At 40.1% G+C, this 18,308-nt stretch overlaps 1 protein-coding gene across 12 annotated transcripts in view; it reads left to right on the forward strand.

Annotated features, from left to right (window-relative positions):
- ARPP21 (cAMP regulated phosphoprotein 21) overlaps positions 1 to 18,308 on the forward strand; it is a 155,079-nt gene that overhangs the window by 23,195 nt on the left and 113,576 nt on the right. Inside the window, exon 1 of one of the 12 annotated variants that reach the window (XM_034991729.1) lies at positions 17,385 to 17,570. The exons of the other annotated variants lie outside the window; for them this stretch is intronic. The gene's annotated coding sequence lies outside the window, so the exon portion shown is untranslated. Of the gene's footprint in view, positions 1 to 17,384; positions 17,571 to 18,308 lie in introns of those variants that run through there. 12 annotated transcript variants of the gene reach the window in all.

Below are 18,308 nucleotides of genomic sequence, written 5' to 3' on the forward strand. Positions count from 1 at the left end.
ACCTTTATAAATATCGAAAGATTTGAATTAGCAGCAGTGAAGTGTCAGGAGCTGGAGAAGCTAACAAGGGCTTTAAGCCAACCAGTGATTCTGAAGCTGGATTCTATTATGGCCACAGTGTGATTTCCACTTTCCAAAGGGATGTTGTGAGGTGTCCCAGGTAGGCTACTGGGAGGCTGACTCTTGAGATGGAGTTTGGTGTGCGGGTTGTTTCTTGGGACCAATGCCATGGAGGGGCAAGGAGGGAGAAGGCAAGCCACCGTTCGGGCCAAAGGATGAGAACAGATCTGACCAACTCTATGGGATGTTCTCCGGCTAGAATGACCTTCAGGTTGTCTTACAGGGGTTGAGATAGCCGGGTCTTACAATCTGACCTCATCAATTATTGGATATAAATTATCCTAGAAAAAAGTTGTGGCATTGGGCTACTCAGTTCTCTACAGCTGAAATAATCCCCCAAGAGGTCCTTCCTTAAAGAGGGATCTGTGTCCACCCCTGAGGTTGACCAGAAAGGGAAAAAAATAACACCAGGATGCCCTAGAGCTGGTGTGTCTCAAAGCATACACCAGGGTTGAAGAAAAATTGTCTCACATCACTCCCAGGGAGAAAAACCTTAACTAGACATGGGTCAGTTTTCAAAGAAGACACAGTCTGTAATAGGTCTTCAAACCTCTCACATTCTCCCTGGAAAGAACAGCTCCCAGAAATCAGAATCTCTCTCATCTGGACCGAAACCCACTTTGGGGGGCATATATTTGTACCCAAAGATTATTGAATCTCGAAGAAACTGTTACACTTCAAGCTTTTTATTATGGAAGATTTCAAAACATACAACAAGCAGAAGTAATCGAATGAGAGACCACGACTGCACATCACAGAGTGTCAATATTTTGTCCTTCTCCAGAAGAATTTTTAATAGCATAAAGCATAACCTCCCGTGTTGGTCTGAGACAGATCCGGACAGGCGTGTCCTCAGACAAGGGTGAGATTTCACAATGTTTGAAGTCATGGATGTCTCTTAATAGTGCTGACGTGAGTGCAGTTGAAGTTGTCAGAGCTTTGGTTCTGGGAAGCGGCATACCTATCCCCACGGACCTTCACTGTCCTGCGTCTGTGTTCCAAGGCACCCAAGAGGGCCACACCGTGAGTCACAGGCCAAGGAAGGGGCAGGACATTTAGTGCATTTGTTTCATTTTCATAATTATGTTGTGTTGAGAGGACTCCTGGAAATCGGTGAACTTGGAAATGACTTGCCAGCCTCCTGTGCTCTCAGCAATTTTTCAACCCACTATTTTTGATTTTTCAAAATCAAAATCAAAATTCCTGTTTAGGAAATGGGTCTCTCAGGGAAAATCTACAGAGAATACCCAAGGCAATGCCTGGGATCCAATGAGGGCCCTGTGATTTGAACATCCGAGCCATATCTGATTCTCTTGCAAGTTCGGGTCCCCAGGCGGCCTGCCAAAGTGTTCAGGCTGATGCCTCAGCCTGTCAGACCATGCCTTTGCTCGCCTGTCCTGAGCAGAGCAGCTCAGCTCTGGAGTGCTCAGGAGTGATTCAGCAGTCCACCTTACCCCTGCAAGAGCCAGCAGGAACGTGGTGGTTATTTGGCCCCAGAGCAGGTGGTGGTGGGGGCTGCGGCTGTTGCATTTCCTCTTGGAGGTGGGGGCTCAGCTGTTTCCTTGGTCACGCGCCCCTAGTAAGTGCTTGGAGGAGGCAGGGGGCCAAGAATACAGCTGAGACTTGAGCTGCAGCCAGCTCCCAGCAGCTGCTACTCTGTTCTCTGAGCAGGAACCAACCCGGGCTGCAACACGGCCTGATCTGGCATTCGGGGAGGGGCCTGAGAGAAGTGTCACTTGCACATTCTGAGTGGCTTAACCCACCTGCTGTGTGTGTGTGTGGGGGGGGGGGCTAATTTAGGGAACAATTCTCTGACATTCACATTACATGAAAAATTTTAGATTGGTGAGGAAAGCAAGACTTTCACTCTTTTGAGGTCAGTGGATTTGCAGATCTTTAAGGAATTATTTTAAAAGATAAAGTTGAGGGTACCTTCCTAAGTCAGAATGTATGTGTTTAATATAAGCATGTTTTGGTTTATATTTATGTCTTTCTACATATGCAGCTTGGGAAGGATAATGCACCAGGAGCATCACTAGAACCGAGTCCTAGTTGTTGTGTGGTCTTTACATAGATAGACATGTGATTTTGGACATCATCATTGCTCTTGACCTAAGCTTTTTGTTTGTTTGTTTAATATGTTAATTAAAGGTAATCTCCCAGATCAGATGATGAGAGCTTGTTTTGGGGGGAAGTAAAGAAGTTAAAGTAACTGAAAAGTTCTGAGCAAAATGCTATACATGGACACTCTAAAGAAACTACAGAATCAAAACTGTACTTAGATACCCACACACATCTATGTATCTATTTCTACAAAGCAATAGTTGGTAGGTCTTTTAAAATGGCTTACCATAGAGTAGAGTTGTTTTATGTAACATAAACACACCCATTTGGAGGTTAAGAGATCATATCAAACATTCAGGATTCATTATTTCCTTATTTGAGAAACCAGAAAAAAACTCTCTGGGTAAACATCACATGAGTTCATGACATTATCCTCCTATTTAGAAGCACCCCTGTTTTTGAAGAGTCACTTAATGAACTCCACCTGATTTTGTAAACAATTAATACAATTCCAAACCCTCAAGTCCAGGTCCTCCTAAAGAGTGGGGTTATATTCTAGTTGTCTCTGTTCCCCTTGTTCCTACCCAGGTACTTACTAAGAGTATAGAGATTAAATGAAAAGATATTCAATTCATTCTGTTCGTTATGGTTTTGAAGGGAAAACATGATGATGTGTGTTGTCATGATGTTAAAATTCCCCAGATCAGGGGCGTCTGGGTGGCTCAGTTGTTAAGCGTCTGCTCAGGTCATGATCCCGGGGTCTTGGGATCGAGCCCCGCATCGGGCTCTCTGCTCGGCGGGAAGCCTGCTTCTCCCTCTCCCATTCCGCCTGCTTGTGTTCCCTTTCTCGCTGTCTCTCTCTCTGTCAAAAAATAAATAAAATCTTAAAAAAAAAAAAAATCCAGATCATTGCTCACGGTATAAGGACTCAACTGGTTTTTCTCCAAATTTTCAGACGTTAGCTCCAGCCTCGCTCCTCAAAGAACAGTGGCTGCAGGCAGGAGTTGTTCAAACGTGACAAGCCTATGTGGGGACTGCCCAGTAAAAGGGTTTAATAGATAGTATACAAGGAGAAAGCTACAAAGGATTGCAGATGTCACCCACGTACCTTTCTCTGAATCCAAATCGACAAAGTAGAAGGGAATCACATTTCTTTTAGTGAAGTTATAGGGTCTCTCCACATACTGTTAGATTTCCTTGATACTTTTTGGTTGATTTCTTGTAGAAGGAAGTCCATTTAGAACACAATTCAAGTCAGTGGCTCCGTATAAAAATATCCTTGAATTCTTAAGAAATTTGAGGCCAGTCTGACTTGCAATTGTTATTGACTTGGTTGTTTAATGCAATTGAGTTGTATTGATTTTGATATTTATTCCAAGCACAAAACATGTTTTGTGATAATTTATATCACAATGTTTATATAACTAGTCTTGAGATTCCTTTGGCATTTTTAAAGTAGTTTTTAAATTTTTATTACATTGGTTTGTGTGTAGGGTGTTTTTCTTTAGTTTTATCTTTGACATCCATTTAAAACATGTTTTCATAGACTTAGTTCCTTTTATTGTGCATTGGATTAGATGTAATTATTCTATACTTTCGATTTCATTAACAATTCTCTGCATTGTCTTTACTTCTATGTTTTCTGACTAAATGGGTAATTACGTTGCAACCACAAACATGTTTCACTGTGCAATTAACAATGCAAATAGTCAATTTGAATTCACTTATTATTTTTTGGTTCCTTCTCAATCTTTATGTTTACTTTTTTGAATATAAGAGTAAAATAGTTTCACTTGAGAACATTTAGAAAGGTGTAAGGATGCACACACCCTCCATCCCATGAATCACCCCTGGCATCACTTTGGGGCGCCTCGTCTGGTATGTGGTGCCTGTTGTCCTCGCTCATCTCAAAGTGTTGTGGTTGAAGTTGAAGTTTTGGGACCTTTCTGTCAGGATTTGAACTCTAGCCCCACCCTTTCCTAGAGTAAAATCTTGGCTAGGGTATTTCATGTCTCTATGACCAGTTTCCTCCACTCCAAAATGAGATATTTAAGGGTTAATCCATTTATACTATAATTTTTAATCAAAGTAATGTCGGCAAAGTCTTGGAATTGTTTCAAATTGGCTCTGTTCATATTAGCATTTATCTTTATTTTTATATAAAATCTTAAATTATATCACAGTAAAAGTAGTTTTATTTACCAATGTGATTTATGGCAATGATAATGATAATTGGGAAATAATTGCTAATTTGAAAAGGAGACCTCCACAGTTTTGCATTATGACAAGGCACCGTAATCTCATGACTTGCTAAAATTATGTATTAATTTATTAAATGAGTGCTTCATCAAACCATTACTGAATGCCAGGTGCTTCAGTACAAGAAAAATAAGGATAGTCCCTGTTTTTTTTAAGAATTTTGGTAAAAGAGAGATAAGTAGCTCATGGATATTGCCTAAAGAAGCAAGTCTTTTTTTTTTTTTTAAGATTTTATTTATTTATTTGACAGAGAGAGAGAGAGAGATCACAAGTAGGCAGAGTGGCAGGCACAGGGCGAGGGCAAGGGAGAGGCAGGCTCCCCGCTGAGCAGAGAGCCCAATGCAGGACTCAATCCCAGGGTCCTGTGAGCATGACCTGAGCCGAAGGCAGACACTTAACAGACTGAGCCACCCAGGTGCCCCAGAAGCAAGTCTTTTTTGCAGTGTTTGTTGAAAGCTGGGCTCCATCTGTAGCTTGGCTTACTTCTTTTTTTTTTTTTTTTTTGAGTTTTTAAATTATTTTTACTCCATTTACAATGTTAGTAACTATTTAGACACACTCTTGATGCTCTTCTGTACTGTGTATATATATTTTGTTTGCTCAATATTAGTTTTCCAGTGACATGTTACTGAACTGATAGTTCCAGTTTTTTGAGTGGTGCTTTTTTAAAAGATAAAGATGGGTATTTTATTATGGGTCTACATTTATAATCTATTGTGATTCTAAGACAGTAGTATCTGTCTTAGAAAAGTCTATGTTTAGCAACCCAAAACATTGGTTTGAGAGTGACCAGATCATATAAGGCTGTTCATATATTCTTTGTTTCTTTGTTTCTTTATTTTTTTCTTCCAGCACTGAATTGACTGGCTCTTTTTTTTTTTTTTTTTATGCATGTTGGAGAGATGCTGCATTAAAAGAAAACGAGAGGGGAGAAGCACTGTAGGATTCTTACAGTCAATTAAAGGGAAATACAATCTAGTCTGAAATGGGAAGTTAGAGGGCACAATATCTTAACTTGCAATGAAATTTTGAATGGTATCGACTTATTAGCACTCCGAAATAACGCAATCTGGAAGCTAGGATGGGGGCAGGCATTTGGACACCATAAAGATCCTTGAATAGACACTGATTTTAAAAAGACAGATATTTACATGCTGGGTTTATAGCAGTTGTGTACCAGGAATGGTGACTAGAACATCCCTGTATCACCTCTGACTTTGTTTTTATTCATTTTGGGGGGAGGGATAGTCCTAAATACAGAAGTATTCATTTTTGTGGGAGTATATCCCTACTAAAATAAGGATAGAAAAAAATGGGGGTCACAATCCTTTTGGGGGAAATCTGTATATATTACTTCTAAGAAATATTGTATTTATTGCATCTTATATATACATATATCCCAGATGTGTATGTGTGTGTGTGTTTAGAAAGAGTTTGTATTAAGAAGGTTAGAGGGTACACTTTAAATAGACCATGGTGAATATAATATCAGTAACTTATTATTGTCAGTCAGAAAAGAAACTTTTGCTCCAGTATTTATTTCAAGAAAAGCCTGCAGTTATCTTTCAAAATTCACTAAGAGACCTGCCCACATAATTCAGTTGTAATGTTTTAAGGAGAAAAGAAAAAACAACAGAATAAATTTACTCCTGATTTGTTTATACAACTTTTGAAAAAATAAAATATGTGAAAATGCTGCATCATAACACTTTTTAAAAGAAAGCTTCCTAAATTTTCTAACCAGTTTTTAATAATGATACCAGGACACATAATTAGCAACAAAGCCCAGGCCATTCAACCAGGTTGTGCCCAGAGAAGGCCAGGTGATGAGGTATGTTTTAATTACAACAAGAGCACTCTCTTAAGGACAAAACTCTTCCAAAATGTGGCTCATTGAATTCATGTATACATCCTACAGCATGCAGGGAATATCTAGATAGGCAGCACTTTTTTGAGGTTTGCAGAATCACCTTAAGTTTGGCATCTTGATGAGCACAGTGGATTACCAGCAGAGGGAATAGCCTACATGTTCTGCTCATGAGTTACTCTCCCCTTGATCGTGCTGGGGTTTCTGACAATTGGAATAATCGTGGCCTGACCTGAAATTGGCATATGTGGGCAAGCCTCATAGGAATAGTCAGGCCACAGAATTTCCAACAAAGAACCAGTATTTCCAGAGTTGAAATGGAACCTGCCAGGTTATAAGAATATTTTACACCTCAGAAGATCATTTCAAAGACCTGGGATTGTACAAATTATATATGCACAAGCACACATGTATTCTGTCTCTCTCCCTCCTTCTCTCAATAGATGAGATGTCATCCCTCCCTCCCTCCCTCTCTCAATAGACGATAGATAGATGATAGATAGATAGATACACAGACTTTCATCCTTACTTAGTATGTAAACCTTGTGAGACTAGTCATTCATGTTAATATGCTTAGAATTCATTGGCACTTATACATTCAAATTACTTTTCTTGTCATCATGTAGATTATTTTTGAAAGGTAACAGGATCCCATTATGTTCTTTACTTTCCTTATATCTTCTTTTTTTTTTTTTTTTTCCAGTAAAAATACGTAATCATTTGAAGTGCAGAGCACATTTTCCTACATACCAAGCTTTAGCAAATACAGGGCAATGCTATCCCTAACATATTATTTATCTAATGACCAATCCTGTCTTTGTTTAAATGTCAGTAATAATGGGTGATTGGCTCTTTTTGTCTTTCTAGTTTTAAATCGATTTGTAGAAATTAATTTGTTTTTCAGGCCTCGTCATGAATTCCTCCAAATAGTCCATGTGCCACTTTCACAGATTTCGCGTGTTGTTTCTGACAGTTGGGCCAGCCTGCCTGCCTTCTTCCCTTCTCTCCATCCCTGCCTCCTCCCCTTTTCTTTCTAATTTACCATTATGAGTAAAGAAAGGTTATGATATTTTTTTCCTCACTGTATAGTTTTTCCCCACATTGAGGCCTTTTATAGGGCTTGGACTTTTTATTAAGGAGACCATATCCAGCAAAAACAGATTCTACTTTTGAGCACGTCTTGCGATGTATTATGAATACAATGACTGACTTCTTTTTTTATTTATGTTTAAAATCTTGAAGGTATCACAAATAAGCTGCAGCTCAAAAGCTGAGTATTGCATATTACATACGATTGGCAGATCTTTTATTTCTGTGATATATCAGATCACAAATTCGATTCTTTCCCAGACAATTTCAGCCTGGCATTTCCAATCTGTAGCCTGGATGTACATTCTTGCAAACTTATAACAACTGCATTCACGTATGTTTTCATTCTTTGGTGCAATACCAATTTCCAGCCTCATTCCAGGGATCAGGCTGCCCTACTTTGTTGTAGGGATGCTACATCCATTTGATTTTTAAGCTCAAGTTTGCGTATCAGAGACATTTAAGTGGATGGGACAGCCTTATGCCTTATAGAAATGTCAGTTTGCATTGGGCCCCTAGCAGTTTTCTTCTACTGAAGTGCCTAGAAAGCAAGTAAGCTTCAAGACTATTTCATTTTAATGACATCATACGTGTATAAAGCAGATAACCCCTTCCAGACCCTTAGCTTAGGCATTATAGAATCCATGAATAAAATGAGCCCCGGTCTTCAACCTCACCATCAGGAAGCCTTGGGAATTCCTGCAAACAGCTGGACCCTTTTCCTTCAAGAGTCACAGGAAACTTCAGCCCTGGGACCATAGGCTGATACCTCTCAACACTTTATGTTGAGACTGTCCATGTGTCTCTTGACTTGCATTAATCGTTTCTTTCACATAGAATGGTTTCAGAACCTGCTTTTTCTCTTTCTTCATCAACGGCTAACTCTAGCAGGCTGTAATACCTTACAGAGCTTATGCCAGCTCATATATTTATAAGATTATCAAAACGTATTAGGTATTTAAAAATATAGAGAATTTAAAGATGCATAAAACCCATGTCCCTTGATGTGGGTTTCTCAGGGTGGAAGGGTCTTGTCAGAAGGTTTTACAGGGAACACCCAAGGTAGGAGAGTCCATCAAAGGAGAAGGCCTTCACCTGCAAATGCTTGTCATCTTGAATGCGACTAACTCTTTAAACTTTTAACTGTCCCTTTAAGCGAAAACATTTTGTTAAAAAAATAATAAAAACTTTACGTGAGGTTGGGACAGGGAGAAGGGGGAGACGTCATCCTGTCTGGCCGGCCTTTTGAGGAAGGGAGCAGTCATGTGATTGCAGTTTTGACACTGAGTGGTCTCAGGCAGGCCAACTTCGAACTGCAGCCCCTCTCCTTCAGATGACCAACCACATGCTCCCTTTAGGTTACTTTCCAAGTGTAGCATCTGGGGTCCAATCAGCGCTGCCAAGGATGGCCCTGGAGCTGGAGGGCTGCCCAACACAAGCAGGCGCACACCAGTTCATATGTCTCCTGGCTGAGCCCTGGGCGCTGCAAAAACACAGACTCTGGGCTGGAAGGGCTCCTGAAAACGTTTCCCTCCCAGGAAAATACCCATTTCTCCTTTAAGCAAACTGGTGGGGATCGTGCATCTGCGGCGTGTTAAGCACCATCAACAGTATGAGATCCGCCAGCCCTCTGTCCAGGGAATTACCCTCCAGTGGCCACGTTAGTCATCTGCCACGTTTCTCCAGAATGCTTATATTTACAGCAGGATCAAAATCAAGCCAGACTCTTGGTGGCTTAGAAATAAAAGCGTGGAGACATTGTTTTGCATATTGGCCTTCGTTTCCTCTGTGTTTGTTCTACCTGAGCCTCTGGGAGCCCTCTCTCTGTAGATAAGTAGCTCCTCCCACTTGCTGACTGCTAGCCTGTCTTCCAGGAAGGGAGGCACCATCTGAAGCCCTTTACCACCTTCCCTTCAGCGCTTGAGATCCTGAACGCACACACGTCCTGTGGTGGTTTTGCTGTTACTCTCCTACATTTACCTTTGAAATAGGCTTTCGAGATTTGTAATTGTGGGGAGGAAAAACTCTGACACAACGCTGCTACCCACCGGAAGCAAAAACATGCCAATGTCAAAGGCATCCGTTTATTCAGCCTTTCAGTTGCATCTTCTTACAGGAAGTCTGAGGATAGCAGGACTTACTTATCGAACGCTTATATTCTTCTCTAGCAGACGTGTTGATCTCTGCACGGTGGCTTTTTCGTTTCCATGACTGTGTTTGCAGGGCTGTCCCTACATCATTTTGTGTAGCACTGTGTTCGGTGGTGTAGAGAAGGGAAAAACAAGCACGAAAAATACAAGGCTTTCGCATTCAAGAAGCTGGCACATGCAATGGAGAGAGATCACCTTCCTCTTTGTGGTGTGAACAGCACTGCACCTGGAGTGTGCGCCACTGCCATCTGAGAGGGGCGGTGACACGTGGGTGAGGGCTCCATAGAGGGAGCACTCAAGGAAGCTGTGCAATCAGTGAGAGGAGTAGATGCGGAGGAAATGAAAGGCACTACTTCTATAGCCTGGAAATGTGAGCGAGGCCAGTTGAATTATGACAAGTCATGCATTTCGTTGATGCCATCACTTTTCTCAAGAAAACTCAGAAACTACCAATAGTCTGAAGAAACTTGCCTGCATGTGTGTCTTCCGTTCAGGGGACCAACATTTTCCTCTTATCTTTAGTAAAAATGTCTTTCCATCGTCCATTTTCTGTTCATTGTATCTACTAGTTCCCTTAAGATTGCGGTCAAAATTATCCTTTGAGAACAGAAGACTTTGAGAAAACCTTAAGTCTCGGGTTAGCAGTGCTGTATGTTGTTTGTGTCATATGCTTTAGTCCTCCGGGTGGTTTTGCTCTTAAATCTCCTCATCTGTTGAATTCTCTAGTTAGAATTGTAGCTCCTTCAGGGCCAGCACCACGTCTTTCCTTTCTCTAGCATCCTATCCAGAAGGTCATGGAATGTTCCACGCAGTAGATATACCATAAATAAGCTCCCATTCTCTCTCCGATGGAAAGGGCCACTATCAGAGCCGTCTTGAGACCCATACATTCAGAAACATGTCATGGTTTTGCCCTTTTACCTTTCAGTGGCCGTTGGGGGTTTTCCCATAACCCTTACCACATGGATTAGTTGGTCTCTGAGTGATTAGATGCCTTGGCTTTTAGGTGGAGAAAGCAGAAACCCAGAGAAGTCACCCAGCCATCACTGATTAGAATGCACACAGAGGTGGAGCTTCTTTCCTTCACCGAGTCAACAAACCCTGCTACACCCTTGCCGGGCATTCTTCTCAGAACTGAAGTCAGTACAGAGATAAACTGAGACAGACAGAAATCTCCACCCCTGTGCAACTTAGGGAAGTGTGGAGGGAGAGTGATTTTTAGGACTTGATTCAAATATGGGGACTCGTTAAGGAATGACTTGTTTGCATTTCGAAGACCTGGGGGATTCGGTGATTGAAGGAGTCAACAACCAGCTGACTTCACACTTAAGAGACAGGACAAGTAGGCAGCTTGCTGTCTTTCCCCCTATAAGCTAGCAATGAATGGTGCGGTTGATAGGAGGATGAAAATGTCATAAGCTATGGAAAACAGTCCAAAATTATCCATGTCAAAGTAAACACTCAAGAAAAGCATTTGTTGGTGTGGTTGTTGACTCCTGTTGAAAGAGCTTGCTGTCAGTATGCTAACGCACAGTCGAAGCCCAGAGAGCTACCCCCCAAGAGCAGAAATTCCCTTCGTGCCCGTGTCTCCTGAAATTCCCCACACTGTACGTGGGATGGCAGCATACATCCGTTTCTGCTACATCTCTCAGTCCTGCGTCTCTCCCTCCCTTTTGGGAATAGAGCACTCCCCCTGCAGTCAGAGACCCTTAAGACCCTCAGGACATTTTTGCGTTTTATTCTGGGGAAGCACGCTTTGATTTCTTTTCTCCTTGGAAAACCTTTTCATCCTTCTGTTGTGGGCTGGGGGCGCCGGGAGGCAGAGCTGAGGTCATGGGCAGGTAATTTAAACTCCTATGTTAATTCTTTTGATTAGGTTTGGTAATGATGTTAGCTAATGATAATTCTGAAAAAGGCAACATTAGGCGTGAAATATTCATAATCTATGGCACCAAATACTACATCACAAATACTGACATAAGGAAAAATAAAGATATCATCGGGATGAAAACCTCTTATTTTTCCTAATTTACATTTGGGAAAAACATGAATTTTATGGTCATTTCAAACATCCGACAGAGTAACAATTTAACAATTTATCTTTGCTTTTATGCATTTTATCTACATGTCTCTTCCTTTCTTCTCTTCTGCAAGAAAGGTTTTAATAACTCAAACATTTAGCTCCCACTCTGCCACCTATCATTGCGTCACATTTGTTGAGTTTCATTGTTTTTGAAGTGACAGATGCTTCTTTCACTTCTTGTAGGAATGAAGGAGAAGAGTTCATGTCAGATGTGCTGAATAAAATTAATATTTCTCTCCTCCCTTTTTCTGAAGTGCCTGTTCTCTTCATGATGAATTTTTTAATTTTGAATCTTTTAAGCCAGAGTTGAAAATATGTGTTTTGTGACAAATCCTTGCTCCATTACAAGGTGTCTCCAATACAAATAACTGACAATAGATAATGGGTTATTTTCTTAGCATAAAGATCCTCCAAAAGAGGACATTTTTGAATACTATATTGAACTGAACTGAATTTAGGATATGGAAATTTGAGTGCCTGTGTGATTAATAACACCCAAGCAAAAGTACCATTTCTGTTGGTCACCCCCCAATCCCTGAAATAGTGTTGCCTGTTGTAGATCACAGTGCAGTGATATTGAGAGAAATATTTAGGGTGAGTGTGTAACTCAGTGGGGTTCCTGGAAGATCTAATTATTTAGGAACATTTTTGTTTTGGCAAGGTTATGATATCATTATCAACAAGAACCCAGCAGTGTTATTTAAGTTCACAAAAAAAAATTTTTTTAGTTACACTTGGAATTACAAGGCAAATCCCCCAACTCTGAGATCCTGATTTCTTTGCCTGAAGATCAGGGAGACATTCATTTCTAAAGGTTACATGTGTTCTGGCACCAGTGTGAATTCTAATTAATTGTTCCACATTAAAAATGTTTAATGCCTTCCTGCAAACCCTGGGCACACTTTATCTGGGAATCCTGCAGGCATGTGATTTCCTATATGGCTTCTGGAAAGATGGATACTGTTAGTTCTACAAGTAGAAGGAGGAAATTGGGCAGATAGCTAGCAGATAACTTTAGGTGATTCTGACAATTATGGTTTCTGAGCTTTTAGGATTTTAAAAGAGAAAGACTGAGAAAAGTGTCTAGAAAACCACATATATCTTTATAATATGAGAAATAAAATTAGAGAAGAAACACATACATCATCAGACGATACATTTGTGCAGTTTCTGGGTGGTATTTAATGGTTCCTATGAGAGGGGGGAAGTAGTGGTCTAGTGAAAAACAATGTGTTGGTCTTTCTTACACTATCCTGGAAATTAATTGCATAGATTAAGTGAGCCTGGTCTAGATTTCTAAGAGAGTCGTCACTAGCGGAACACAGGGTATTAAAAAGAGCTCTGATCCCAAATCAAAATGACAATTTTTTTTTTATTTAAAGATTTTATTTATTTATTTGACAGAGAGAGACACAGCGAGAGAGGGAACACAAGCAGGGGGAGTGGGAAAGGGAGAAGCAGGCTCCCCGCAGAGCAGGGAGCCCGATGCGGGATTCGATCCCAGGACCCTGGGATCATGACCTGAGCTGAAGGCAGTTGCTTAACCAACTGGGCCACCCAGGCGCCCCAAAATGACAATGTTTTGACCCCACTCTGTCACTATATGTTTGTGGATCTTGCCCAGGTTACTAAAGTAATGTCAGCTAGATTGCCTGATGTCAAGGGTCTTTGCAGTGCCCTGGGGCCCCGGGTACTTGCACATTTTTTTTTTTTTCCTCTAAGATCGGACCTGGCTGGAGGTAGATGATACTACTTCGTAAATGGATTAACCTTTCTTAGACTCTAAGATGAGATAGGACATGAAGGTGGTGAGTAGCCGGTATGGGTCTTAAAAGTTGAGACTTTTTATAATTTCCAAGAGTAGTCCCAGTCCCGGGGGTCACGCAGTCAAACCCATATCATCCTCAGTGCTTTCTCAAAGTCTTGGATTATTTTCAATTATGGCAGCAGGGCTATTAGCCCTGTTCTCTGTGGCATTGATTTTGGTCAGAAAATTCTCCTTTTCGGCAATAAAAAATATGCAAAAAAAATGAGTCGGTGACATGACAAGTTCCTACTGACCAGCTGCTCTGTTAAATCCAGCCCTCTCCTCCAGATTATTGACAGCCCCATGTTTGCATTGTGCTAAGAATGTGCCCAGGATTGGTTTTTTGTTTTTGTTTTTGTTTTTGTTTTCAGTTAGAAATGGTGTCTGTTACTTTGTGTGGGGGAGAACACATTGACCACACACACATTGATTCTGGTAGAGGTGTAGTGGAAGGTTCTCTGAATAACACATCCTAACCTCTTTCTTCTTGAAATGTCCGCATTGGATAAAATAAATTGAATAGCAAAGCTTATCTTGCCAAAGACAAGACTGCTAAGATGATGGTGAGGGTGATGATGGTCCCATTTATTAGGTATCTATCTGAGTCCAGTACAAACCTGGGCAGGTTATTTCCACAGAACTTGCCTTTACATGTATGTGTTATCGATACATCAGAGGAAATTTGTAAAGTAGAATGACAGTTCCTCCTCTTGTACTATCATTTTTGCCTTTGATCTCTTTGTATGTGGATTTATTTGTTTCCTTGTGATTTATATCATTTTCAGGGAGAAAAAGTTTTTGTAGGTTCTTTTTTATACATAATATACATAATATGATATTTATCATTTTAGCCTTTCCTAAATGTTCAATTCAGTGGCATTAAATACATTCACAGTGTTGCATAACCATAACCACATCTATACCCATAACTTTTTCATCATCCCCAATGAAACCTCTGTACCAATTAAATAACAACTCCTTTCCTCTTTACCTCCAACCATGGAGTCATCTACTCTCTGTTTCTATGGGCTGGCCTATTCTAGGTACTTCATATAAGTAGAATCATACAGTATTTGTTGTGGCTCATAATATTTTCATAGTTCATCCATGTTGTAGCATGTATCTGGATTCTGTTCCTTTCTAAGGCTGAGTAACATTGGGTTGTTTTCAACCTTTTGGCCATTATGAATAATTTTGCCATGAACACCGTTGTACAAATATCTGTTTGAGTCCCTGCTTTCAATCCCCTTTTGGATATACATCTAGGAGTTGAAGTACTGGGTCATATGGTAGTTCTATGTTTAAAAAGGTAGGGTCTTTTTTTTTTGTTTTCTTTTTCCCTAGTTCTAAATTTTGGAGCAAAACCAAGGCTAATTTCTCTTTCTCTGAATATTCTTTAAGCATTTGAAAATAGCTATGATGTCTTTTCTAAGTCTTCTCTTGTCTAAGCTAAAAATTCCAAGTGATGTAACCTGTTTTTTTAGAACTCAAATGAAGATCTTCTATCAACCCCAGCTACATTTCATGTCATTACTTTCATCACTTAGTTCGTGCTAAGGGGATATCCAAATAACTTGTTCTGGGATCCAGTGCATTAGACGCCTTTCCCAAGTTTATGTTTCCTACCTTTGAGATACACTGGGAAAACATTTAAGAATTATAAAAGCAAACGTCGGGGCGCCTGGGTGGCTCAGTTGGTTAAGCGACTGCCTTCGGCTCAGGTCATGATCCTGGAGTCCCGGGATCGAGTCCCGCATCGGGCTCCCTGCTCAGCGGGGGGTCTGCTTCTCCCTCTGACCCTCTTCCCTCTTGTGCTGTCTCTCATTCTCTCTCTCTCAAAAAAAAAAAAAAGCAAACGTCATCTTTCTTTTCCACTTCATGAATAATCACAAAGTGGATGGTGAAGATAATATTACTTAATCCATCTTTAAAATTTCTCACAGGGATCCATTAGAAGTATTCAACTTTTATTTTGTATTTTTAGAAAAAAGTGTTTTGTTGACATTGTATTAGCTGACTTGAATACCATGTCATAAGGTAGACCATCCTTGTACATAGTAGAAGTTCCATAAGACTTGTTGTAAGAACGAAGAATGGAAACATTGGCTTTTTGTCGTTGGCTGTTTTTACTGAGACCAGACCGCTCTTGTTTTAAAGGCACTTGTGATTATTGTGGGGGCTGTTTTTATGTCCAAAGCTGTGACATCCCTTATTTCCATTACTGGGATTCTGCTAAATGTTGATCTAAGTTATGTTTGTGTCTAGTTTACTATACTGGTTAAAGAAGAAAAAGTGATATTCTATATATGATCTACTACATGTTTATAAGCTGCCTAGCTCTTAAAACTCAAATAAGAATATTTATGTAAGATATTTCTACCCCTAAAGCCCTAGTATGAAAATTCCTTTTCTTAAATATCCCCCTAGGTTCTTCTTCCACAACAGTTGTCTGGTTATTTTGGCATTTGCTCGGGTAACTCAAGAATCTTACAGAATGCCTGTGTGTTGGGTTGACCAAAGAGTTTAGTTAGAGGGTAGAGCTCCTGGTTGACCATTTCTTGTATTGAAGAAGAAAATTTTCTTTGGGAAATTAAACTTATGTGAAAATTTGTTATTGATGTTTTGTCATCCAAGGAAGTTTTAAACTTGCTGAAGATGTTAGTCTGTACACTCTGGTCATCCCATGGTTGATCTCATTTCTGAAAGGGTCATATTCCAATTACGGTTTTTTTACTCTTTAAACTTAATTTTACATACTCAGAATATTTTTAAGCATTAACAGAATAACTGTTTTGAGAATAAGATGTGCCTTTAGTTTCTCAGGTGTCACAGTTTTCCAAAACCTCACACAGTCAATTGACAAATCAGTAATATCCCCACAATTTGCAAGTGGCATACAGTTGCAGAACTTTGACCAGCTTAAAAAAAAAGAAGAAAGAGCAATACATTAGGGGAGAAACATTTCAATTGTTCAGATAAATGTTTGTTGTGTCATTTCATCCTACATTACCTATATTGATTTGGGATAAGATTAGTCATCCTGTGTTCATTTTTACTAAAAGGATTATGAGGAAAGTGACTAAGAAAGTGAACTTCCCAACTTGCTAATAGATTTCAACTTTAATTTCCCATTTTGGATATCCCCTGAGAACTAAATCACTCTGGAATTTGAATCTAATCCTGAGCTTTCTCCACGTGACAGCCCAGCAGTTGCGCCTTTCTCCCCTTGCCCTGGCTTTCTCATCCCCGTGATCCCATGATTGCTATTTTCAACTCTAAAGTAAGCTCGAGAAGAAACAACCTAAATGTAATGAGAAGTGGTAGTGATTTTACTCATTTTCCTCATCGAAAACAGTTGACAGCACTGTTGATCAATTTCTCATAGCTTGTTTGGCAAGTGATTGACTGCCTTTGCTAAATACTCTCCCTTAAATTACGGTTGCAATATTGTTCCCACCGAAAGAACTACAGTAACTTCTATTTTGTGCCTTTGCATGGGGTCTCCTCTTGTTCCCTCCACCCCTCCCACTCCAACAATTGAAAGTTGGCCAGCATCCCCATTAATCAAATGTTGGATAAAAGGTATTTGTTAAAAATAGTTTTGCTTTTTTGTGAAAATGGGAAAAATTTGAACAGATTAAGATTAAATAGCAGTGGAAGAGTCGGGTAGTTTGGCGAACAGAAAGCTGGAGTAGAGTTGATTTCCTGGCACTGCTTTCTTCGCAAAGAGAACAATTTTAATCAGTTACAAAAATATTTGTGATCCATATGTTCCTCTCTGCTCATTCCCATATGCCCATATTCCCTTTTATCTCGGTAGATGATGACTTTATGATTCAGTCATGCAAGAATAATACCTCGCTGACTTTAGAGCTCAGTGCTATTTCAAAACGTGTCCTGGTAATTACGCACACACATGTATCCAGGCTGTTCACGCTTTGAGTTGGTTACGTGAATATCAGTTTGTTCTTCCTTTTTCTTCATGGAAAGAATTATATCTTGCATCCACCTACTGGGGCTGGAATAATGCATCTAAGGCTTAGATTTGAAAACAGCATTGCCATTCACCTGCTGGATTAAATGCCACTGTACAAATATGAGGATCAGAGAAAAGAAGACAAAAAGATTGAGGTGATCGTTGATAACTTCATTTTCTTTGGGAAAAGGAAAACAGAATCCAAAAAGCATGTGGTAATTCCATCCATCACTGGTGCCTATTCTGAGACATATTAGATAATGGGCTGGTTACTTAAGTAGATCTTAATTTTAAGACATGTTGACTTCTATTTAATATCGAGTGTTAGTCATAGTAGCCATGGTGAAACTGGGCAAAATTGAAAAATTAAAATGACTGTTGATTAGCGATCCATTTTTGTCCTCAGTGCATGTTTGCTTATCTCTCATAGCTATATAATGTCTAACAACCAAAGAAACATACTGTAAAGCCAAATTGGCCATTCTGATAACGCAACAACAAAGCTAGAAATTATTGACTGTATTAGTGATCGCATTTTCAACAGTTGTTTCTCTCTTGCACAACAAATGGTGTTGTAATCCAATATGTTGTTAATATAGCCACAGCAAAATCCGGTGAGGAACCGGCTGTGCTCATTTAAACTCGGGAGGGGGGCAGCAACGGGGAGGCAGGGAGTGTTTTTCAACTACAGACAAAATAACTGAGATACATTGAGTGTTTGCAAAGATGGGTGTGTGATGGAAGAGGTGTGCATGCTGTTGGATTTAGCAGGTGTGCCCCAGGGTTGCAGCAGAAGGGAGAGATACCGCTTGGTTTTGGCAAATATTATTAGGAATCCGTCTCTGTGTTTGCATTCAAGCTATCTTTGCCGCTGCTCCTGTAGGAGTTGTGAG

This window comes from Mirounga leonina, unplaced genomic scaffold, assembly GCF_011800145.1.
Source record: "Mirounga leonina isolate KUSES-001 unplaced genomic scaffold, KU_Mleo_1.0 Mir_115, whole genome shotgun sequence".
NCBI lineage: Eukaryota > Metazoa > Chordata > Mammalia > Carnivora > Phocidae > Mirounga > Mirounga leonina.